Here is a 503-nt window from a genome sequence, read left to right as displayed (position 1 = left end):
AACCGAAGTATTGGACCTCGGGTCGTTCTCCCTAGGAATTGTAATGAAGTGTCTTGTTATTGGTTTGAGTTGTTTTGGGGTTTTGGATAAGAGGCATGAAAGTAAATGGCAATGAAAATAAACTAACAACTATAAAAGGCTCTTGGGAAGATATGAGAATTAGAAGTCCTATCCTAGTTATCCTCCTCAATTGTGATGAGAATTGTTCATTGCTACCACTTAGTTAACCCTTACTAAATAAAGGAAATTCAAGTGGATGAATTGACTTGAGCCACAAGTCCTAGCCAACTCCCAAGGAAATACTAGCTTTAGTGCACTCCAAACCAATTAGCAATCTCTCCAATTATCAATCAACAAAGGAATTAGATAACTCAAGAGTCACTAATTACTCTACCTAGGCCAAGAGGAACAAAATCTACACTAAAACTAAAAGAGACATTTCAACAAACACATAAAGTACAATAGAAGTGAACATTATTAAATGCAAGAATTAAAGGAATCTA

The sequence above is a fragment of the Arachis duranensis genome, chromosome 4 (genome assembly GCF_000817695.3).
Source record: "Arachis duranensis cultivar V14167 chromosome 4, aradu.V14167.gnm2.J7QH, whole genome shotgun sequence".
Taxonomy (NCBI): Eukaryota; Viridiplantae; Streptophyta; class Magnoliopsida; order Fabales; family Fabaceae; genus Arachis; species Arachis duranensis.
Note: the sequence above shows the minus strand (reverse complement) of the source record.